This window comes from Oncorhynchus mykiss, chromosome 15 (genome assembly GCF_057628025.1).
Source record: "Oncorhynchus mykiss isolate SJ-2025 chromosome 15, ASM5762802v1, whole genome shotgun sequence".
NCBI classification, from domain to species: Eukaryota; Metazoa; Chordata; class Actinopteri; order Salmoniformes; family Salmonidae; genus Oncorhynchus; species Oncorhynchus mykiss.
The window spans coordinates 17196224-17221469 of NC_143036.1; the positions used below are offsets into that span (position 1 = coordinate 17196224).

At 39.5% G+C, this 25246-nt stretch overlaps 1 long non-coding RNA gene across 1 annotated transcript; it reads right to left on the reverse strand.

Moving 5' to 3' along the window:
• Positions 1–1769: 1769 nt before the first annotated feature.
• On the reverse strand, positions 1770–8746 carry LOC118938791 (uncharacterized). The gene is made up of 3 exons (XR_005036054.2): positions 8586–8746; positions 4001–4133; positions 1770–3676 (listed from the first exon to the last, which is right to left on the reverse strand). It is a non-coding gene; the product is annotated as an uncharacterized LOC118938791 (long non-coding RNA).
• Between the last annotated feature and the right edge of the window lie 16500 nt (positions 8747–25246).

Below are 25246 nucleotides of genomic sequence, written 5' to 3' on the forward strand. Positions count from 1 at the left end.
TCACTACTTTTATTGACATGTTGAATGCACCGAGCTGTCTGTCTAAACTACTGGCACACAGCTCGGACACCTATGCATACCCCACAAGAGGTCTCTTCACAGTCCAAGTCCAGAACAGACTATGGGAGGCACACAGTACTAAATAGAGCCATGACTACATGGGACTCTATTCCACAACAAGTAACTTGATGCAAGCAGTAAAATTAGATTTAAAAAAACAGATTCAAAAAAACGTTATGGAACAGCGGGGACTGTGAAGCAACACAAACATTGGCACAATAACATACGCACTATACATACACATGGATTTAGTACTGTAGATATGTTGTAGTGGTGGAGTAGAGGCCTGAGGCCACACAGTGGGTTGTGAAATCTGTGAATGTATTGTAATGTTTTAAAATTATATGAACTGCCTTAATTTTGCTGGACCCCCGGAAGAGTAGCTGCAGCTAATGGGGATCCATAATAAATACAAATAGTGGTTTCTTTGCAGCAATTTGACCAAGAGGGCCTGATTCACGCAATCTTCTCTGAAAAGTTTATGTTAAGATGTGTCTCTTACTTGAACTCTGTGAAGCATTTATTTGGGCTGCAATTTCTGAGGCTGGTAACACTAATGGAAACATTATTTATTTTATCAGGTTAGTCAGTTAAGAACATATTCTTATTTACAATGATGGCCTACCCCGTCCAAACTCGGACAATTGTGCGAGTTTGGGACTCCCAATCACTGCCGGATGTGATACAGCCTAGAATCGAACCAGGGACTGTAGTGATGCTTCTTGCACTGAGATGCAGTGCATTATACCGCTGCACCACTCAGGAGCCCTGCTCTTTCACACAGCTCTGAAGCATCCTGAAATGTCATCTTATTTCAGTGTTTTGTTGAGTAAATTACATATTTTCAATATGGTACAGTAAATTGTATCTGTATAGAGGGGACATTCTTACTATCTACTTCACAAACAATACATTTTGATTCAATGATGTTATTATTGCCCAGTCTATTTCTCATGTATTGACACATTGGGTAAATATGCAATTAAATCAACATTTGAGAAATTGCTGCAAACAAAGGCTTCACTTCAACTGCTGGTAAATGGGCTTCTTAAAATCGAGTTCTATTTAAAATAATATATATTTTTACAAGTCTGCACCCTTCCCTCCTGTCCCTCCTACTGACGTTTCTATGACAAAGAGCTCTGCAATACTGTACAATTAAGGCTGCCAAGTTTCCCCACCAAGCTGCACATAAGTCCGCACAGCATGACAAACATTGTAGACACTTGAAATATCCACGTTTATTATTATCTTCCAGACAGAGCAACAAGAGACAGAGGAGCTTTCGGTGTTGCTATGTTGACCGCATACCTCTGACATTTTGCATAATTTCTGAGACCGGGTATTCAACTAAATCAATGAGAATTATGGAAGTCTTTGCCAGATTTATATTTGCCATTGGGGAAACTAAATCAAATGACAGACCGGAGAACATTTTTCACTTTTGCAATTATTGGCACTGATCCAAGAGAGTAGCCTGAGTGTTTGCAACTGACAGTGGAACAGATTCATTTGCATGTACCCTACCCAATCCGCTCCCGCAAATCTAAATGTGTGCCACAAGTGAGAAACCTACATGCCAAGTAGACCATATTGTGTTCCATACAGGTTATTGAAAAGAGAGGAAGTTGAACAAAAATATAAACACAACATGTAAAGAGTTGGACCCATGTTTCATAAGTTGAAATGAAAGATAACAAAAATGGTCCATACGCACAAAAAGTGTATTTCTCTCAAATTTTGTGCACACATTTATTTACATACCTGTTAGTATTTCTCCTTTGCCAAGATAATCCATACACCTGACAGGTGCGGAATATCAAGAAGCTGATTAAACAGCATGATTACACATATGCCGGGGACAATAAAAGGCCACTCTGAAATGTGCAGTTGTGTCACAAAACACAATGCCACAGATCAAGTTGAGGGAGTGTGCAATTGGCATGCTGACTGCAGGAATGTCTACCAGAACTGTTGCCAGAGAATGTAATGTTAATTTCACTACCATAAGCCGCCTTCAATGACATTTTAGAGAATTTAGCTGTGCTAGCTAACATGCTACTGAACAGTGACAATAGCATGTTGTTGTGCACATTGGTATTAAAAGACAACAATGTATTCACCTAAAAATAAGTGTTTAGGCAAATCATTAGTTAGCTAGCTATCGCATGAATTGTGAAAAAATAATATAGATAACGTTTGCTAGCTAAGCGCTGACAGATTAAACTGGTATCAACAAAATGTGTTTCATCTCCAAAACATTGCCATTTTTAAAACAAGCAATATAAAGCTGGTTGCAATTTCTGTTTAATTCTTTCAAAAAACATTGTTTAAATTTGGTATAATCTTTGTAAATTATATCATAAATAGGACTGGTAGAGTTGTCACATGCAGTTAACAAAAATATATGGAAATGTCTGCTCTATCCAAAATTACAAGCAACTGATTGCGGCATTATCTTAAAGGGTCAAATATTCATAGCCATTTTGAAATTAAGGCTTCGCTACACAATGAAAACATAAAAATGGTCATATATATATTTAGAGAGGAAAATGTACCGTCATGGATGTGACGATGTGCAAAATGTTTTTATATATGAAAGATTTCTAAACCAAACATCATAATACTTATCTTGTCATCTGCAGTGCATAGGCTATCAAGTTATTGCATAGGCTATCAAAGTGCACTCGTGGGTCCTGTCTTAACCACCATAAAAGCACAAATGTGCCCAAAAAAAATGCATTTAAAATGATTTTTAAATCTACATTTTCATTACGAATTAGAGTGCTGCATACAGTGCATTTGGAAAATATTCAGACCTCTTCCTTATTCTAAAATGGATTAAATATTTATTTTTGATACCCTCAATACCCCATAATGACAAAGCAAAAACAGTTTAGAATTGTTAGCTAATTTAATATAAAAAAAACGAAAATATCACATTTACATAAGTATTAAAGACCCTTTGCTATGAGACTTGAAAAATTCTGAAAGTATTCAGACCCCTTGACAGTTTCTGCGTTTTGGTAGGTTACAGCCCTATTCTAAAATAGATTTTTTTTTCTCATCAATCTACACACAATACCCCATAATGACAAAGCAAAAACAGTTTCACATTTTTACTAGTTTATATATATATATATTAAAACTGAACATTAGAATCGCATTTACATAAGAATTCAGACCCTTTACTCTGCACTTTGTTGAAGCGCCTTTGGCAGCGATTACAGCCTTGAGTCTTCTTGGGTATGACGCTACAAGCTTGGCACAACTGTATTTGGGGACTTTCTCCCATTCTTCTCGGCAGATCCTCTCAAGCTCTGTCAGGTTGGATGGGGAGCGTTGCTGCACAGCTATTTTCATGTCTCTCTAGAGATGTTCGATAGGGTTCAAGTCTGGGCTCTAGTTGGGCCACTCAAGGACATTCAGAGACTTATCCCAAAGTCAGTCTTGCGTTGTCTTGGCTGTGCGCTTACGGTTGTTGTCTTGATGGAAGGTGAACCTTCAACCCAGTCTGAGGTCCTGGGCGCTCTAGAGCAGGTTTCATTAAGGATTTCTCTGTAATATGTTCCGTTCATCTTTGCTTCAATCCTGACTAGTCTCCCAGTCCCTGCCACTGAAAAACCGCCAAATACCGTCATTCCGTTCATTTAAAAAAAAAAATATACCATGATATAATATTTTGGCCATATCGCCCAGCCCTATGCCACACATAGCCGGCAAATAGCTTAGAATTAGCTCATCATAATTAGTAAAATATTCAAAAAAGTATTTTACACACATCATATGTGTCCATTACAAACTCTGCAAGAATTGGAATGCATGATTTGTCACCAGTACTTGAAAACATGTTACTAAAACAGTAAATACATTATGATCCATACAAACGGTGTGCTACAGCAGAAACAACAACACGATATACAGAAAATAAGCCACTTACTTTGATAGGAACGTACAAATGTCAAAGTCCAATTTGAAAAGGAAAACAACCATGCGGGCGCCAGCCAGAAAAATCTGCAAGGCCTGTTTTGACTAGAGATGCGCAATGTCTTCATACTTGATCTGGGGAAACACTAGGGAAGAGAGACGTTTGTCCAGCTCAGTAAAGCCTCAAACATAAATTGTCCACAATAGTGAAATGGGCTACTTATTATGTGAATTTGTTATTGTTTTTTTATTTAACTAGGCAAGTCAGTTAAGAACAACCTCCTTTTTTAAAAATGTTTGCCTAAAATGACATACCCAAATCTTACTGCCTGTAGCTCAGGACCTGAAGCACTTTGAAGTTTGTGGAAATGTGAAATTAATGTAGGAGAATATAACACATTAGATCTGGTAAAAGACAATACAAAGAAAAAACAATGTATTATTCCAGTTTAGGCACAATTTAGATTTTGGTCACAAGATGGCAGCAGTGTACGTGCAAAGTTTATACAGATCCAATGAACCATTGCATTTCTGTTCAAAATGTTGTATCAAGTCTGTCCAAATGTGCCTAATTGGTTTATTAATACATTTTCAAGTTCATAACTGTGCACTCTCCTCAAACAATAGCATGGTATTCTTTCACTGTAAACCTACTGTAAATTGGACAGTAGCTTTACAGTGACATTTTTTCCTGTTACTTCATTCTAATCACATTAGCTCAACCATCCCACGGGGGGGACACCAATCCTGTAGAGGTACAACAAATTATTATTTACAATGACAGCCTACCCCGGACAAAACTGGGCCAATTATGCGCCGCACTATGGGACTCCCAATCACGACTGGATGTGAGACAGCCTGGATTCGAACCAGGGACCTCTTGCACTGCGGTGCCTTAGACCACTGCACCACTCAGGAGCCAATTAATGAGGAGGCGGAACTGTTAAGGGAATTTTTATCAATAATGACTAATTATGTATACATTTCAATCAGGATTGACTAATCAGAATACTATTATGTTACTGTATATATACTAATCAGAATACTATTATGTTACTGTGTATGTACTAATCAGAATACTATTATGTTACTGTATATGTATGAATTTTCTTTCTTAATCCTAGTACTGAATATAATGTGTGTAAATACAATCAAGAATTAGAACAATGACTGTCTGTTCCTTGGTAGAAATGAATGAACTATATCTTCAGACTGGCTAGAATGCTTATCTACACAAGAAGACCTTGGCTCGGTCATAAATTATATTAAATTGGTAGGGAGATGATGTGGGAAGGCTTGAGATACTGCCTTTGTACCAGGGTGGGAGAAGAGACGGGTTGGTACTGGAACTAATGACGTCATTTTCAGTTTATAACCTGTGGTAAACTGTATCGTGTTCAGTATTCTCGTGAATAAACTCTGCTGTTTGACTTTAAGACTGGGCTCTGTCCATTATTATAAAATAAGGGTCTTACAAATCCTTATGAATTGACAGTGTTTAATTTTAATTGGGTATTAAAACATAGAGCAATTTAATTCCTGCAACAGGAACACACCTCAATTCAAACTGTTGTTAGAAAATAAAACTTGTTAGAAAATTATTTGAAATTGACAAGTTGAAGTTGAAACATAGCAGGCAGCGTGCCTTATGGAACAATGAGAGCATTCTGACATCACAGGCATGAAAAAACTCACACAGGGACAATGGTTACAGATATTTGGAACTCACACGTGAAAAGGTTAACAGGACAAATCTGTGCCCCTGTGCCCCCTATGGGCATGACACCTCTGTTTACTATTCCTGTTTCACTTCACATATCAGTCTGGTATTCTTCCTCGTTGAAACTGTTTTAATTGGTTAGCAAATTAATTTGTCAGCAATTGGATCACCTTCAACCAAATCAGAGGATGGCCTAATTCAAGGCATAGTGTGCTTGGTCATAATATTGAGATATTAGTATATTGTTAGCTAGCTAGCTACTCACTTTGTCTGATCATAGCTAGCTATAGACCCACTGTTTCACACAAAGGTTAGTCTGATTTTGACAACTAGTCCATATGCAACCATGAGTTTGACACTCAGTGAAACCAAGTCTGGATGACAGATGTTAGAGCCACCGCATTGACAGTCATACTGCATCCATATCCTGGGCATGGTTTCTCCTGAATGTTGTGACGGGTTGAGGGAAACAAGGGGGGGGGGGGGGGGGGGGGGGCAGGAAATGAAAAAACATATCATCCAAGTTGCAGATGCTGGGGGTTAATGACACATCCGTGTTGACCGCTGTGCGTGTGCACGTGTGTGTTCCTCATGAACACCAATAAACTCGACACAAACCTTTGGAGAATTTCTGTCCCTCCGCGAAGAACTTAGATTTATGTTTCCGCAATTCTAAGTTCATATTTCTTAGTCATAGATAGGCCAAAGATCATCGGGGCCTCAGTGGGCTTTAAGGATTCAGGCCTTGAATCCCCCAGGCATCGCATCCCAGCTGTACTCTGAATCATCAGCAAAGGTTCAATGTAGGACACTAAACTCTTGCAAGTGTTGAAACTATAGAGTTGTGCAATAACATTATGTGAAACGCTCAGGGACCTTGGACATTAAAGGGATGTGTAACATTGAATATAGGAGGGACAGCTATGTAATGTGGAAGGGAGGGGTAAGAGTCCTTAAGCTGTCATTCTTTTGTTTTTTCATGAATATGTATATGTCATGTTATGTCTGGCCCATCCAATGTCCCTCACCATATCACAGTGTATTTTCTTGTGAGTAAAGCAAATATCTGTGAAAATCAGACAATAAAAAAAATATCTAATCTAAGACGACTGTCAAAAACCTCTTATCTGCTGTGCTCCATTGGTTACATTACATTTGGTCCAGTGACTACTGATTCAAAAGTCATTTTATATTGTTTTTCATTATATTAAAACAAATGTACAGTATCTAAGACAGCATGCTGATTCACAATCACTTTTCTGTTTTGCAAGAAAAATGCATAAAAATAATCAAATCTGTCACGTACTACTGTTCTGACTGGATGCCAGTGAAAATTGTGTGCTGCACTGTTTATTGTTCATGTCCATGTGTTCATTTAGATTTTATGAACCAGAGTGCTAGATCTTGAACTGCACTTCGTAAAGTGCTACACCAGAAGAAGGAGACACATTCAACATGTACTACTATTTCCTCCATCAGTCTCTTTTACCAAAGCAAATGAATTAGCTTCCTGTCACTTAAACACATTAATAAACGTGCGTTGGAATCTCATTCTGCTTTATCGCTCAACCCCAAATTAATGTCAAAGATAAAGCACCACAAATCTGGAAATTATATTGTGCACATTTTTTTTCCACACATTTTCTATTGTTGGTTATAGCTGGATCCACAAAACAGATGGCCTGGGACTTTGACTTATCTCAACAGAAGACTACTCGAGGTTTGTAATGTCTTTTTAAGAATACAGAACTTCTGTCTTTGACATTGAGGGGACTGCCAGAGAATGTTCAGGAATGGAGCAAAAGTAGGGCACAGACTAGCATAGATTGGGGTTGTAAAAAGTACACATAAAAAAAAGATAAAGCACTATATCCCATTCGTTGTGACAGTTTCATTACCGGAAACCTTCGTCCCCGGAATGTGAGTGATCGCCCCATTCCCAGCAGAACCACCACCCACCCCACCATGACTTTCAGATGCTTGAGAAGTTTGAGCTGAGTGAAGACGGGCCCTTTTATGAACTTACTATTTATGTCACTACCTTTCAGCCAGCACCGACACTTTTATTAGCGTGAGGTATGTTTATTGTGCTAAGTATTACTCTTTGTACCTAACTCTGTCCTTGAGCTTGTGAACTAGTTTGCATCACTCTTTTTTTTGGCCTGTGTGCCAACCAAAAAGAAAAATCTAACCGCTAGAGGTGACAAGAGTACCATAATGTTGTATCAGAACTGTCATTGTGATATATAGCTGCTGAGGCTATGCTGCTGGTAATATTGCGATTGTTGTGGAGGTTGCAATGTGACCCAAAGAACATACCGTGCAGTCAGAAAAGCAGGGTAGCCTAGTGGTTAGAGCGTTGGACTAGTAACCGGAAGGTTCCAAGTTCAAACCCCCGAGCTGACAAGGTACAACCCACTGTTCCTTGGCCATCATTGAAAATAAGAATTTGTTCTTAACTGACTTGCCTGGTTAAATTAAAATAAAATAAAAAACCTGCAACATTTGAATGCCTTTCTTTTTGTACTTCGATGAAATCATGCACTAAGGCAAATATGCTAATGCTGTTATTACATCACATTGATATTCAAGATAATCCAGCCAATTACAAATTACCTCCCACTAGTTTTAAAGACTAATTTAGGTAATTCCACTACATGTTTGTTTTCAGGTTGGTTTTAAATCAGACCTGTCTGAGTTCAAATAGTATTTGTTTTCTCTTAAGCATTTGACTGAGCCTGCCTAGAGTGCCAGATGGGCCTGCATTGCATTTTTAGGACCAGTCTATTGGCTCCAATGCGCCAGACAAGCTCAATCAACCGCAGCTTAATTATAAAAAATATAAATATAACCATTTGAACCCGGGTCTGGTATTTACCTACATCCCCTTTGTAGACCTTGCAGTCTCCTTGGAACCGGTTGTCAGGCTCTACTAGAGTGATCACGGAGACTCTCATGTCATGTCACCCGCATCCCGAGGGCCTTGGTAGTGACAGATCTGTCCAATTGACTTGCACCTCTCCCCTGGTCACACCTGACAGCCTCCAGCGACCTCTGGGCGAGCTTCACCACTGCTTAACGGCTCCTCCTTCATTCTGGCAGCACAGGTGAGGCATGTTTATTAGGGCACGTAACCGAAAATGTTTGGAAACATTTTGCAACGGGAAACTAAAATGGGTGTTTCTTATTGGACAAATCCAGGTAGTGCCTCCATGTTTCAGTCAATTGTCTTCTGTTTGGTGCCAACTGCCTAATGAACATGACCCTTTACTGGACCCCACCACACAAAGTTTGTGAGCTCGTTTATAATCACAGATGAAAGTAAGATAGACGCTGATGAATTAACAAGTTTGTGATCGATTTAAGAACGAAGTCAGGGACCATGCCGTGACAAACATAATATAGGAGTGATGATGTTTGTAAATGATGATGCCAACGCATTAGAGTTCTTACTAATACAAAAAAGTCTACACTAGAGCCACATTTGGAAAATAACAGGAGACCTCCGTGCTTTTAGTGAAGGTGTAGAGATAAAGTATCTGACCAATCAATAAATGTCAATCAGTTCAGTTTAGTTTTCTGAAAGTGGTTTTAGAATTTTTCAACTCAACGTCCTGTGGAGATGGTTTATGTGTGTGTGTGTGTGTGTGTGTGTGTGTCTGTGTCTGTGTGTGTGTGTGTGTCTGTGTGTCTGTGTCTGTGTGTGTGTGTGTTTGAGTGTGTGTGTGTGTGTGTGTTTGAGTGTGTGTGTGTGTGTGTGTGTTTGAGTGTGTGTGTGTGTGTTTGAGTGTGTGTGTGTGTGTGTGTGTGTGTTTGAGTGTGTGTGTGTGTGTGTGTGTGTGTGTGTGTGTGTTTGAGTGTGTGTGTGTCTGTGTTTGTTTGAGTGTGTGTGTCTGTGTGTGTGTGTGTGTGTGTGTGTGTTTGAGTGTGAGTGTGAGTGTGAGTGTGTGTGTGTGTGTGTGTGTGTGTGTGTGTGTGTGTGTGTCTGTGTGTGAGTAAGCACAGCTGCGGTGAAAACACGTCTGAAATGAGTTGTTTTCCACCTGTTCTTTGCCAGAGGGTTGGACAATTAGGAATGTCTCTGACTTTGACATCACAAGAGATTTAAAGTAAGATACAGTATTGTCCAGAATCATTTGTTCCCTTGATAACGATGAGCAAAAAAGACTGTATAAAATAAATAATACGATTGAATAAATTATTGGCATCCAGTTTTCAATACTTTGCAATACCCCGGCACTGAGCCTTTTTCTAAAATGTTTTATGAGTTTGGAGAACACACTGGGAGAGATCTTAAACCATTCTTCCATACATAATCTAGCTTTCCAGATCCTTGATATCCTTTGGGCTGTGCTTATGGACTGCCCTCTTCAATTCAAACCACAGGTTTTCAATGGGGTTCAAGTCCGGAGACCGAATGTTGATTTTATGGTAAATTAACAATTTCTTTGTGGATTTTGATGTGTGCTTGGGGTCATGGTCTTGCTGGAAGATCCATTTGTGGACAAGTTTCAGCTACCTTGCAGAGGCAACCAGAGGAGGATGGAAGCTAGCTGTCCTCCGGTTTCTGAGATGGAGACTGAGATGCCATAGCAAAATGTTGATTTTATGATAAATTAACAATTTCCTTGTGGATTCTGATGTGTGTTTGGGGTCATGGTCTTGCTGGAAGATCCACTTGCGGCTAAGTTTCAGCCTCCTTGCAGATGCAACCAAGTTTTGGGGTAAAATTTTCTGGTACTGTGTAAAGTTGATGATGCCGTTGACCCTAACAAGAGCCCCAGGACCAGTGGAAGAAAAATAGCCCCATAATATCAAAATATATATTTTACAGTAGGTATGGGGTTATTTTCCACTTAGGCATCCTTCTTTCAACTCCAAACCCACCACTGGTGTGTGTGGCCAAAGAGCTCTATTTTCATGTCATCCAACAAATGTAAATGCCTGAAGTTTGCTAAACGCCATTTTCACTTGGATTGGAACCGGTGCTATGGTCAGATGCAAAAAAATAGAGCTCTTTGGAAAAAAAACAATATTTTTTAAATTGGGAGCCTATAATATAGCTCAGTATATTTATTATTTATTTTATAGTATTTTTTGCTCATCTTTATCAAGGGTGCCAATAATTTTGGACCTGACTGAATATACAATTAAAATAGGCAAGTGTGGCCACCATTACTCAGCAATTGTTCTCACATTACTTTCAAAGTAATGTGTCTCAAGAGGGGAAGTTATATTTTTCAGCCTGGCTTTTATGCATGCAAATGAAAGCGTACAGAGCACAGAAATTATCACAACGAGTGAGACTGAACTTGTTCACTACCTTGTTGCAGGAGCATTTAAGTTCATGCAGTCTTTTGTGTGGTACATAATAGTCCTTTTCTGTAAGGGACCAAGGTCAACCATCAATGTAGGTCTATTGGCGGAGTTGCTTTGTTCTGCTCTCACTCAAACTCAATCAAATTATTATTACCAAAAGGGGGTTTTGTCTGTTACATAAATGAATACAAATAAAGTTTTTTTTCAATGTCAGCAAGGTTTTTTCCCATTGAAGTACAAGAAGACTAAACAAGGAGTTGAGCGAAAAAGATCATTTCCATTGAAGGCTAGCATATTCAGCCATATTTATCCCACTCATAAGCTTTAGATCATTGCAGATGATGGAAAGGAGCAGGCCAGGAACACTTTAGGATATTGAGACGCTGTTTCTCTGTTAGAAGAACCAAGAGGAACTAGGACGAAAGATAACTAAGAACTGGAACAATGGTTCCTCAATATGCTTACACTTCCAATGGAATCAGAAGAACTAGGTAAAAAGCATGACGATTCTTCTTACCAGCATAGACAAGTCTTTTTCATTCCTGTCATACTAACAAGACTGAAACAGTGGCTAGAGCATGACATGATGACAGAATGCTGGGTCCTGACTAGAGGGAGTACAGCTATGACTGGAAGTTACTTTTTCATAGCAGGATAGTCCCACTAGTCACAACTAGAATGCTGGGGTCTAGGAGCCTTGGCCTCAGAGAATGATGACATTTTATGAACAGCATGAGGGAACTGATTTCTAACTGCTCTTGCCGGTAGTGTAATAAGTGGCACATTATTTAACACCCTCAGCCTAAAGTGACATAAAATGGACACCATACTTCAGAGCAGTAACGTTTCTAGTGGTCCTCATCTCCAAGGTGAAACCTCACTTGACAGGATGCATCAAACCATCTGCAATGCTCAGGGCCATTCAGCTGATTAATACAGGCACCCTTTGCCTGGACGAGGTATAATACAGCTAAGAAACATGAGATGTTACACAGACTGAAACAAATGATGCAATATCATTTCAATGCATTGTAAATGGGAACACAATTGGTAGATCCAGAATATAACTCTGTAAGGAGCATTTTTCATGCTGCAGGCGGGAGCGGGTGGTCAGACAGACAAATTTGGGATGCAAATATATTTGTTGTCCCACAGATTATTTTGAAACGGTCCTGTTTCTGCTTTGTATGCATTAGCCTACCTATTGTATTAAAAGCACATCTTTTTTGCATTATTCACACACTCAGCATTCGCTGCTTCAACTTCTGTAGCCTACCTCTCCTAGTTGGGCGTGAGAGGTCAAGTGCGCCTAGTATGTGTGATCTTATTGAAATAGAGTAGGGGTGTCCTTGTCCCATCGCGCTCTAGCAACTCCTTGTTATCGGCCTGGCGCATGACCCCTGACTTTGTTAGCCAGCTGTACGGTGTTTCCTCTGACACATTGGTATGGCTGGCTTCCAGGTTAAGCAAGCAGTGTGTCAAGAAGCAGTGCAGCTTGGAGGGGTCGTGCTTCGGAGGACGCATGGCTCTCGACCTTTGCCTCTACCGAATCAGTACAGGAGTTGCAGTGATGGGACAAGACTGTAACTACCTATTGGATATCATGAAAAGGGGTAAAAAGTACCCCAAAAAATCCAATATATATAGAGTAGGCTGCCTACATGGCCAGAGAATCACGTGGCAGTCAACTTCAATATGATTAGACTGTAGTTTACTACAGTATCTGTAAATAAATATTGATAATGAAAAGAAGTTGAGGGCGCTCAACCAATGTGAGTCGAAGTGCAATCAAAAAATCCAATCACGATTAAAAAGGACAAGGCACAACGTGCACATAGGTTAGGTTACTATGGTGAACACATAGGTTAGGTTACTATGGTGAACACATAGGTTAGACTACTATGGTGACCATAGGTTAGGTTACTATGGTGAACACATAGGTTAGACTACTATGGTGACCATAGGTTAGGCTACTATGGTGACCATAGGTTAGGTTACTATGGTGAACACATAGGTTAGGTTACTATGGTGAACACATAGGTTAGACTACTATGGTGACCATAGGTTAGGCTACTATGGTGACCATAGGTTAGGTTACTATGGTGAACACATAGGTTAGGTTACTATGGTGAACACATAGGTTAGACTACTATGGTGAACACATAGGTTAGGTTACTATGGTGACCATAGGTTAGACTACTATGGTGACCATAGGTTAGGCTACTATGGTGAACACATAGGTTAGGTTACTATGGTGACCATAGGTTAGGCTACTATGGTGAACATAGGTTAGGTTACTATGGTGACCATAGGTTAGGTTACTATGGTGAACACATAGGTTAGACTACTATGGTGACCATAGGTTAGGCTACTATGGTGAACACATAGGTTAGGTTACTATGGTGACCATAGGTTAGGCTACTATGGTGAACATAAGTTAGGCTACTATGGTGAACACATAGATTAGGCTACTATGGTGAACACATATGTTAGGTTACTATGGTGACCATAGGTTAGGCTACGATGGTGAACACATAGGTTAGGTTACTATGGTGAACACATAGGTTAGGATACTATGGTGACCATAGGTTAGGCTACTATGGTGAACACATAGGTTAGGCTACTATGGTGAACACATAGGTTAGGCTACTATGGTGAACACATAGGTTAGGCTACTATGGTGAACACATAGGTTAGGCTACTATGATGAACACATAGGTTAGGCTACTATGGTGAACACATAGGTTAGGCTACTATGATGAACACATAGGTTAGGCTACTACGGTGAACACAGGTTAAGCTACTATGGTGAACACATAGGTTAGGCTACTACGGTGAACACAGGTTAAGCTACTATGGTGAACACATAGGTTAGGCTACTATGGTGAACACATAGGTTAGGCTACTATGGTGAACACATAGGTTAGGCTACTATGATGAACACATAGGTTAGGCTACTACGGTGAACACAGGTTAAGCTACTATGGTGAACACAGGTTAGGTTACTATGGTGAACACATAGGTTAGACTACTATGGTGACTATAGGTTAGGCTACTATGGTGAACACATAGGTTAGGTTACTATGGTGACCATAGGTTAGGCTACTATGGTGAACATAAGTTAGGCTACTATGGTGAACACATAGATTAGGCTACTATGGTGAACACATATGTTAGGTTACTATGGTGACCATAGGTTAGGCTACGATGGTGAACACATAGGTTAGGTTACTATGGTGACCATAGGTTAGGCTACTATGGTGAACACATAGGTTAGGATACTATGGTGAAGAAATAGATTAGGCTACTATGGTGAACACATAGGTTAGGCTACTATGGTGAACACATAGGTTAGGCTACTATGGTGAACACATAGGTTAGGCAACTATGGTGAACACATAGGTTAGGCTACTATGATGAACACATAGGTTAGGCTACTACGGTGAACACAGGTTAAGCTACTATGGTGAACACAGGTTAAGCTACTATGGTGAACACATAGGTTAGGCTACTATGGTGAACACATGGTGAGCGAGCGTTGCGCCTTTTACTTTTCAATAAGTATGCATTACCCATTTATTTGTCTCATTAACCATAAATTGTCCTTCTAAAATGTAGGCTATATCCTATAGGAGTGTGCAAAACGTAGCAAGTGTCTCGGTCATCATTCTTGCTGCTTCCAGTTCAGTATCCTTACCTGCAAGATCAGGTGCGATTGTGGTCTCCATTAAATAAAGTAGGCTATAGCCTATGTATACATGGGCAGAGAAGCATGGGACAGTCATCTTTCCAAGGAAATGTACTTCCTAAATAGCCTATGATTAGGCTATAGTTTACTACATTGCCTAGAAATAAGCCTAAATATTGATCACCCATATTTCTCAGTCTGAAGACCTTCCCACTCCAGAAAGGTAGGCTATAAAAATAGCTAAAGAAAAAGTGCAAGTCTCTCCAACTCTGCTCTCTTCAAACTACATCTAGCACATTGGCTGATATAGCCCAGCAATACAATGTGAGAATCTCTGGTAATTTAACCTGTTTCTTAAGTTATGTTTGCGCTTTTGATATTGCCTGTAGGGCACAAAATTGCTGGGACCAAGGCTGGCAAGTGAGTTGCATCACATAGTCTAAAATAACATTGCGGGACCCCGGTTGGGTTTGGGACCAGTTCCTGCGGTAGTGGGTGGGAGTTGGACAGAAAGCCAGCAGGTGCAGGCGGGAGCGAGATGAAGAAATCGGTGCTGCGCATCATGACAGTGAAGCCTGTAATATTAGAGCTGTTTATTGCTGTGTCAGATTCAGGTCTAGTTTGATTGAGGCAAAAATAATAGCTAATGTAAGCCAACCTTTGGCCAGCTCTCTCTCTCTAACGGTACATCAACTGGCGAAAGCTTGCCAGGTACATTTACTTGATTTTGTGACAAATGCTACAAATGTCAGGCTTAATTCAAGATACGAGCCATAGCCATTTTATGTAATGATTAAGTACCTTGCATTCAATAACTACCCTTTTCGTTTATTAGTAGAACTACTTATTTTCTTTGACAAGCTAAATTTGACAAGCTAACTTTGAGGTGAAATGTAAAGATTGCATTGCTCAATTCATAACTGACTAAAATGGAAAGCAATCATGCTTGCTCATGATCATGAAACAATGTCGTGTTTAAAACTTTTTTGGGACTGGGGGGCAGTATTGAGTAGCTTGGATAAAAAGGTGCCCAGAGAAAACTGCCTGCTACTCAGGCCCAAAAGCTAGAATATGCATATAATTGATTCGGATAGAGAACACTCTGAAGTTTATAAAACTGTTTGAATGATGTCTGTGAGTATAACAGAACTCATATGGCAGGCAAAAACCTGAGAAAAAATCCAACCAGGAAGTGGGAAATCTGAGGTTTGTAGTTTTTCAAGTCATTGCCTATCGAATATACCGTGGAGGAGGAAAGAATGAGAGCTGTTTGAGCCAGAGGTCTGGCAGAGTGCCATGAGCTGATCACGCGTGCGCCCGTGAGAAGTAGCTGCGTTCCATTGTATTTCTAAAGACAAAGGAATTCTCCGGTTGGAACATTATTGAAGATTTATGTTAAAAACCTCCTAAAGATTGATTCTATTAATCGTTTGACATGTTTCTACGAACTGTAATATAACTTTTTTGACATTTCGTCTGAACAAGTGATCGCGCATTATGCATTTGTATTAATGGGCTAAACGCACGAACAAAAAGGAGGTATTTGGACAAATGATGGACTTTATCGAACAAAACAAACATTTATTGTGGAACTGGGATTCCTGGGAGTGCATTCCGATCAAGATCATCAAAGGTAAGTGAATATTTAAAACGCTATTTCTGACTTTTCTGACACCTCTCCTTCTTTGGAAAATGGCTGGATGTTTTTCTGTGACTAGCGCTGACCTAACATAATCGCAAGGTGTGCTTTCGCAGTAAAGCCATTTTGAAATCTGACACAGCGGTTGCATTAAGGACAAGTTTATCTATATTTCCATGCATAACCCTTGTATCTTTTATCAATGTTTATTACGAGTATTTCTGTAATTTGATGTGGCTCTCTGCACTTTCACCGGATGTTTGTTTGAGACAATGCATTTCTGATCATAACACACCAATTTCAAATTAGGTTTTTGGACATAAAGATTAACTTTATCGAACAAAACACACATTTATTGTGTAACATGAAGTCCTATGAGTGCCATCTGATGAAGATCATCAAAGGTTAGTGATTAATTTAAATCGCTATTTCTGATTTTTTTTCCAGCCAATGAATGGTTTTCTGTGACTAGGTGCTGACCTAACATAATCGTTTGGTGTGCTTTCGCCGTAAAGCCTATTTGAAATAAGACACTGTGGCTGGATTTACAAGAAGTGTATCTTTAAAATGGTGTAAAATACTTGTATGTTTGAGGAATTTTAATTATGGGATTTGTCGTTTTGAATTTGGCGCCCTGCAATTTCACTGGCAGTTGGTGAGGTGGAACGCCACCGTCCCACATATCCCAGAGAAGTTAATGGGATAACCTGTCAAAAAAACACAATTATTTTCACATCTCCACGCTCATTGAATTTAGGAGTAACATTTTGAATCAACACTAATAACTGCATAGCCGTGGGAAGTAGGGGTGCTGAGGGTACCCCTTGAAAAATCTGAATTAAAAAAATATACATAAATAAAAAGAATAATTGCAGCAAACCCACACATCTTCCCATGGCTATGAATACAAAAGTTTTGCTTCATGATAATTTACATAACTTACTTTAAAGTTCAGTAGGATGGTGAGTGAGTGAGTTCTCGAGGGTTCTTAAAATTCAGAGCTGATCTTGAATAAGGTCTCAGGACAGAAGCTAATTAAAGATGAATGAACCTCTGAGCTTTTTTTAACTGGTCTCTAGGGATCTCAGATGTGAGCTGTTGGAATAGTTTACATGCGCCACATTCACATTGTGCAAGAGTGGTGTGTGCTACTATAATAATGATGTAAACAAGCTCTAGTAATAAAAGAGAGCATACACATTTTACTCTGAGAGGTTTCTTGACAAGCACAATATAAACACTTGCCCCCCAATCCCCCCTTCCCCAAAACACATGTAAATATTGGACTATAAATTGTGCCTTCCTGTACTATACTTTTGCTAAAATGTTTATTCTATTCTTCTGAGCCATTTACTTTATGTTTGTATTCTAATATTTTATTATTTCTTGTTGTTGTTATCAAGAAGGAATCTGCAAGTAAGCACTTCGTTGGACTGTGTATACCATGTGTATCCTGTACATATAACTAATAAAACTTGAAACTTGGATTATTCATTTCAGCCTGTCTAGACTGTATGGAGAGGGTAAGAAATAGCTTTACAATAGTGTTTACAATAGTGTATATGTGATAGTCAACAGATGCCTTTGTCTCAAATTATATGAAAGGTGAAATTACATTGTAGGTTAGTGCTTGTATGCTGGTATGCCTGTATGCCTTCACTGATAATACATGCAGTCTATAGTCAAAAAGACGAGGGGCACTTTAGTAAGTTCTGTGTGTACAGTTTGTCATTCCTGAGTCTTGGACATCAGTGACGACCCAGCAATCCGGGAACATCCACAGAAAATTAGCTAAGATTCTCATTAAGGGTTTAATCTAACATTAGAATGATAACATCCCCAAAACATTCAATTAATTATTCAGAAATATTTCAGAATTTAAAAAAAATGAAATATACTTGGAATCTTCTAACATTTACTGTAATGTTGTGCACAACATCTGTAACAACCACCACAGAACATTCCCCAAGTGTTCTCTTTAGTTTTCCAGGTAATGTAATTACACAATGTACCAGTAATGTTTTTAGAACATACTGCCACAATTAAATGTGAGACCAACGTTCTGGGAATGTTTTTGCAACATCAGACGAACGTTTTATACAAACATTGGGAACTTTCACATAACCAATATATTGTGTTTGGAACCCAACAACTTAGAGCCTACAACACTGTGAAAATGTAAGTACTATACTGCCCTCTGCTGTTCATAGTGCGATTTTTTTATATTATTTTTCCAACTTGATTTAACCAGGTAGGCCAGTGGAGAACAGATCCCCTACCAAACAGAGCCTCACCCCAAATCCAGTCTTAAAGCAGGCATGCTATACAATGAGTAATATAATCAAATAGTAAAAAAAAAAAAAAAAGCCTGGATTCGAACCAGGGACTGTAGTGACACCTCTTGCACAGAGATGCAGTTCCTTAGACCACTGCGCCTCTCGGTAGCCCATAGAGATCTTTGAAATCCTTAGAGATCTTTGAAATTGTGTGTGACCCAAAGATTTCCATTTCTGTGTAGTCACGCTGAAGGGCAGATTACTAAAATAAATTTGCATGGCAGAAGGATTAATAGGTATCAATCCACTGTCGTGTCTTTGGCTGTGCCAGATTATGTGATATGACATGCTATTCTATAAAATAATTTCTCCGTAATTAATATCACCTGATTGAGCTGATCATGTAAATGTAATTCTCTCTACGGAGAGAGTCGGGCACCACAAAATAATATTTATAGAGCTGTTATCTTCCGAATAAACTCTTAAAGACCTACAGTGCCTTGCGAAAGTATTCGGCCCCCTTGAACTTTGCGACCTTTTGCCACATTTCAGGCTTCAAACATAAAGATATAAAACTGTATTTTTTGTGTGAAGAATCAACAACAAGTGGGACACAATCATGAAGTGGAACGACATTTATTGGATATTTCAAACTTTTTTAACAAATCAAAAACTGAAAAATTGGGCGTGCAAAATTATTCAGCCCCTTTACTTTCAGTGCAGCAAACTCTCTCCAGAAGTTCAGTGAGGATCTCTGAATTATCCAATGTTGACCTAAATGACTAATGATGATAAATACAATCCACCTGTGTGTAATCAAGTCTCCGTATAAATGCACCTGCACTGTGATAGTCTCAGAGGTCCGTTAAAAGCGCAGAGAGCATCATGAAGAACAAGGAACACACCAGGCAGGTCCGAGATACTGTTGTGAAGAAGTTTAAAGCCGGATTTGGATACAAAAATATTTCCCAAGCTTTAAACATCCCAAGGAGCACTGTGCAAGCGATAATATTGAAATGGAAGGAGTATCAGACCACTGCAAATCTACCAAGACCTGGCCGTCCCTCTAAACTTTCAGCTCATACAAGGAGAAGACTGATCAGAGATGCAGCCAAGAGGCCCATGATCACTCTGGATGAACTGCAGAGATCTACAGCTGAGGTGGGAGACTCTGTCCATAGGACAACAATCAGTCGTATATTGCACAAATCTGGCCTTTATGGAAGAGTGGCAAGAAGAAAGCCATTTCTTAAAGATATCCATAAAAAGTGTAGTTTAAAGTTTGCCACAAGCCACCTGGGAGACACACCAAACATGTGGAAGAAGGTGCTCTGGTCAGATGAAACCAAAATTGAACTTTTTGGCAACAATGCAAAACGTTATGTTTGGCGTAAAAGCAACACAGCTGAACACACCATCCCCACTGTCAAACATGGTGGTGGCAGCATCATGGTTTGGGCCTGCTTTTCTTCAACAGGGACAGGGAAGATGGTTAAAATTGATGGGAAGATGGATGGAGCCAAATACAGGACCATTCTGGAAGAAAACCTGATGGAGTCTGCAAAAGACCTGAGACTGGGACGGAGATTTGTCTTCCAACAAGACAATGATCCAAAACATAAAGCAAAATCTACAATGGAATGGTTCAAAAATAAACATATCCAGGTGTTAGAATGGCCAAGTCAAAGTCCAGACCTGAATCCAATCGAGAATCTGTGGAAAGAACTGAAAACTGCTGTTCACAAATGCTCTCCATCCAACCTCACTGAGCTCGAGCTGTTTTGCAAGGAGGAATGGGAAAAAATGTCAGTCTCTCGATGTGCAAAACTGATAGAGACATACCCCAAGTGACTTACAGCTGTAATCGCAGCAAAAGGTGGCGCTACAAAGTATTAATTTAAGGGGGCTGAATAATTTTGCACGCCCAATTTTTCAGTTTTTAATTTGTTAAAAAAGTTTGAAATATCCAATAAATGTCGTTCCACTTCATGATTGTGTCCCACTTGTTGTTGATTCTTCACAAAAAAATGCAGTTTTATATCTTTATGTTTGAAGCCTGAAATGTGGCAAAAGGTCGCAAAGTTCAAGGGGGCCGAATACTTTCGCAAGGCACTGTAGTAATATTTTACATCAATAGCAGTCAACATTAAATCTTCATCTTACTTCAGTCTCATCTGAAAGTTGTAAATTCTTGGTTATCTGCAAAGAACCCTGGCTAACAATTTGAATCAGCAATACAAAATTGGGTTTAATTATTTATTTACTAAATGCCTAACTAATCACACAGAATTCACATACACACAATTAATCACAACTTAATTACAAATTACGTCATAAAGGAAAACGTCCCTTTAAAACAAGTTGCGCATAATAAATGAATAAGAAATACTTATTTACAACCCCAAACTAGGCTGTTTTAAAAGAAAGTATGAAATGTTTTCTAAATCACATCGTACAGCAATACCACTAAGTCAGCAGCGACATCTTTAAAGAAATGACATTGCCTAATAATAGAACTGTGCTTATATACAATAGATACGGCTACCATCGAGAAATTGAAGTGAGCAGCTTCATGGTAATAAAACTAAAAATATTAAAACAAAAGGAGAATTGACTCACCAGAACTAAGGCACTAACATTACCTAATAATAACAACATCAACTGATACCACTGGCAACGCTATACACGATCTTCAAAAGAGAGACTGAGTCAGCAGTGGTAGACACATTTGTCCATTATCCTAATCGCCAAATAGGTGAACATTCAGCTATTTGCTTAGTCCGACCTCGGTAAAATGTTCGCCTTTACGAAGGCCATCGCCTTATGGGAGTCTTGGAACTCTTTCTTGGTGCCGTTGTATGTTATATGGAGCTGGGCAGGAAAAGCCACACCATACCGAAAGTCAGTGTAAAGGTCCTGTGTGTAGCTGGTGTAGAGAGTCAGGCGCAGGACAGCAGATATGAGTAATCAACGTACTTTACTCAAAAAAGACAAATTTACAAAGTAACATCACGAGCCCACAAAGGCGGACCGAATTACAATCAACAATCACAAACACAACATGGGGAATAGAGGGTTATATAATAAACAAGTCATTAGTTGAGTGAAGCCAGGTGTGATAAGACAAAGACAGAACAAATGGAAAATGAAAAGTGGATCGGCGGTGGCTAGAAATGCGGTGATGTCGAACACTGCCTGAACAAGGAGAGAACAAGGAGACTTTGGCGGAAGTCGTGACAGTCGGTTTGGTACGGAGCTGACTCTTAACATCGTTGAAAGCCTCATGGTAACAAGCAACGCTGGGGGCATAGTCTTGGAAGATAGAGATGGGTGCTCCGTTGCATCGAAGTGGGCCAAATTCTCTGGCATGCCGAAGAACATTAATACAATCCTGAAGTAGTGTAGTTTAACCTCAATTACACAAAGGTTTTCCCCCGGGCTTTCTTGCTTGAGAGCCCCGATGTGTGCGGTCTACAAGGACGTCTTTATCCATTTGGATGGCTTCCTTCAATAACTTGAGACCGATAAAGTCCTCTACTACCCCCATGATCCTGACATTGGATCTTCGCAAACAACCTTGTAAATGGTATGCATTGTTCCTTAAGGCTTGTCACATCAGTTTCAAGTTTCTTAACTGTGTTAGTCGTGTCGTCCGAGCATGTTGACGAGACCGTTTTCTTAACTGTATCCAGTTCAGTACGAACCCTTGTTGTTTGCTTTGCAAGTTCATTCTTGACTGCTTGAAACGCTGACTTAATACAATTAAAGTCCTCACTGAGCGACTCATTGAGTTCCGATTTGAGTACAGATGAAATGTCCGCTCTGAGGGCACCAAGAATCTCGGCCTTCAAATCCTCTGTGTTAATTTCACCGAGCCGAGGGAAGGAGCCGCTGCTCCCATTTGTTGAAGTACTCGAGCTCCTGAGTCTTAGGCCTAGTGTTCTTTTTTGTCAGTGACTCATCTGAATAAAACTTTGGCAGGTTATGCGTCATTTACGCATTAAAATGAAAATAAAAGTTTAAAAAGTAAAGCACGTCATTCAAAGGCTGTGTTTCCTAGTTCTTTTTGGGTCAAAGTGCAAAGAAAGTATTAAATAAATGCACTTTCAGCATGATGTCGTAAATACGTGACCTACTCCATGGCTTGCTCACTCATTGGGTTGTTAACGTGTTGTTTTTTTACATAAATAAATGTGGGACAAAAAGGCTGTGTAGAACACCATTGCCCAAAATGCATTGCTCCAATAACTTTCAAAACTTTGCCCACAACATGTATTTTCCTATGAATGAGGTCGCACAAAAATGTGTCTCTTTTCCTACTAATTAAGTCACGCAAAAATGTGTGTATTTTCAGACGAATTAAGCCACACAAAAACACACAAAATCTGCCTTAAATACTTTTTCTACGTATTTGCACAATTTTGAGTGTGAGATTGTATTGCAACGCCACACAGCATTGTTTATGTCATGATACACCTAGCCAGTTAGTTCATCAAAATAATGTTTTGAGTTATTATAGTTGTACTTCGGGACGGGAGTCACAACATAACTTCAGTTGTCATGACTAGATCATAAAAAAAAACTACAGGTAATTAAAAATAGAAAGAGAGGGAGATAGAGAGCCTGCAAGCGAGATAAATAGTTGATACTCCAAATTAGTTGTCAATTACCCTTTTCTCCTAAATAAATTGGAAGGTTTTTTATTCTGTTTTTCAGATTAGATTTGGCTGGAACACATTTCCCTTGTTGTGGGTCTTGTTGAGAATGAATCACTTAAAAAATGTACTGAACCCCCTACAGAACTTCAGATCGGGTTTGGATGCAGAGAACGACAGGACAGTGAGACTAAAAGTATATCACTTTAGAGAGCCTCTTTTTGGTGGCATTTCTGTGAGGGAAATGACATTCAAACCTTTTCAACTGAATACATCAGTTCTGGCCAATAATTTGGGGACATCTGTGTGTTTTCAAAAGTTATTGTTGCTTTAGCCCTAAGCTCACTGCACTGTGAAAACATATGCAGATGTTTCATATTTGGGACTGTTTCAATGTATGAGGTAGTTTGACATTTGGAGGCTTCAAACCCTGTTTCCTTCAGTTCCTGGATTCCGTTAAAACAGCCCATGGCTCCGACAGTCTAATACCCCATGTGTTTAAAGGCGTGGGAATAGGGGTGGAATTAATTGACTGACCCTTCAGTTTTGGAAAAAATCCTCTTGATTAATTCCGATTATGCATCCCCTCCATACATTAGTAGTCTGCAGGAAGTTTAATTACTGTTATAATTAAATATGAATCAGAGGAATTAAACCAGTTTTACTGAAATAGCCACTCATGATTTAATCTAAGTGACTGTGCCTGTGTTTACATTTACATAATGAGCTATAACAACTCTTATCAGCAATTTACCTACCTGCCTTACGGGACAAACAAACACGTAACTCTTAAACATAGCAAAAAGGCATATCTATAGGCAGAATGTTGGTAACTCTTTCTTTAAAACATGCAGGTATAATGCATTTTGTCTTGTTGTGAGCATGTATGACCCCTTATAAATTCTTATTATTTTCATCTCAGAATGATTTTGACAAAATACCAGCAATTCTCAATCAGTTGAAATATTGATACATAGGGACATAACCTATTATAAGCCTTGTAATAAGACATCACAAAGGCTCATACCTGCAGGCTTTAAGTAAAGTGTTGCCCAATTGCTTGTCTAAATGTACTGCAGGGTCTACAGTCAATCACGGAGTGTTTCAGGACATATTCAATCAATCGCTATCCCGGTCTGTAGTCCCCACATGCTTCAAGATGGCCACCATTGTTCCTGTTCCCAAGAAAGCTAAGGTAACTGAACGCCCCGTTACACTTACTTAAATTTAACAAGGCTAATCTGAACACAAGACTCCCTAAATTCTATCAGCATATCGATTGTGCTACCAGGGCTGGTAAAACCCTGGATCATTGTTATTCTAACTTCCGCGACACGTATAAGGCCCTCTCCCGCCCTCCTTTCGGAAAGGCTGACCACGAATCCATTTTGTTGCTCCCTGCCTATAGACAGAGACTAACACAGGAAGCTCCCGCGCTCAGGTCTGTTCAACGCTGGTCCGGCCAATCTGATTCCACGCTTCAAGATTGCTTCGATCACGTGGACTGGGATATGTTCCACATTGCGTCAAACAACAACATTGACGAATATGCTGATTCGGTGAGTGAGTTTATTAGCAAGTGCATCGGCGATGTCGTACCAACAGCAACTATTAAAACATTCCCAAACCAGAAACCGTGGATTGATGGCAGCATTCGCGCAAAACTGAAAGCGCACCACTGCTTTTAACCAGGGCAAGGTGACCGGAAACATGACCGAATACAAACAGTGTAGCTATTCCCTCCGCAAGGCAATCAAACAAGCTGAGCGTCAGTATAGAGACAAAGTAGAGTCGCAATTCAATGGCTCAGACACAAGAGGTATGTGGCAGGGTCTACAGTCAATCACGGATTACAAAAAGAAAACCAGCCCCGTCGCAGACTAGGGCGTCTTGCTCCCAGACAGACTAAACAACTTCTTTGCTCGATTTGAAGACAATACAGTGCCACTGACACGGCCAGCT